This window comes from Coenobita brevimanus, chromosome 8 (genome assembly GCF_032717465.1).
Source record: "Coenobita brevimanus isolate Jiangsu-jjx chromosome 8, ASM3271746v2, whole genome shotgun sequence".
NCBI classification, from domain to species: domain Eukaryota; kingdom Metazoa; phylum Arthropoda; class Malacostraca; order Decapoda; family Coenobitidae; genus Coenobita; species Coenobita brevimanus.
This window is the reverse complement of record NC_136961.1, coordinates 36,904,033-36,904,838: the sequence shown is the minus strand read 5'-3', so window position 1 is coordinate 36,904,838 and position 806 is coordinate 36,904,033.

Sequence of the window (806 nt, the reverse complement as noted above, 5' to 3'; positions counted from 1 at the left end):
TGGGCATATGGAGAGAATGGATAATGAGCGATTGGTGAAAAAGATAACTAGATCTGATGTGAGAGGTGTAAGGCTGAGAGGAAGACCACGAATAGAATGGATGTACAGTTTGAAGAGAGTGCTGGATGCGAGAGGGATGTCTGTTGAGCAAGGAAGAGTGGCTGTGCGTGACAGAAATAAATGAAGAGAAATTGTGAATGAATAAGTGATGACGCAGTCCTGAGGGGATATTCTCCCGCATTTGATCTGATCAGTTAGTTAGGTCAGGTGCGGTAAGGGGATGAGTCTGTTATGATGTGGCAGGGGTAAACCAGCTCTGCTGTCGGGCCCTGCTGCGGATGTCACTGATTGTATTGCGCAGTTGACCCTTGTGCGGTGTGGTGCGGTGAGGATCTGTCCGTTCTCCCCTTTGGGGCTAAGATGCGAATGAATGTGTTTGAATGGATGAGTAAATGGGGAGTGTGTTGTCCTGTCTCGGCTACCTCCCTTTCCTTGGGGGAAGCAGCCTAGGTATATAGATAGATAGAATTTCCTTTGAAATTAAAAGCTAGACTGAATATTATAAAACCCTTGAGAAAAAATAACCAGTTCTAACTTAACAATTTCCCCTATCACCTTATTGTGTGGTTAAAATTAGAGCTCTGATGATGTTTTGCAGTTGAATCCTGATTAGGTGTAAAAATGGCCTTCCTGTCCCCTCAGTCACATCCTCCACCCTGCAACCATATCCTCTCATCCTGTAGCCAGTTGCAAACAAACACTGCATAATTATTGTTACAAACAGCTGAAACAAGCAGAATTTTTGA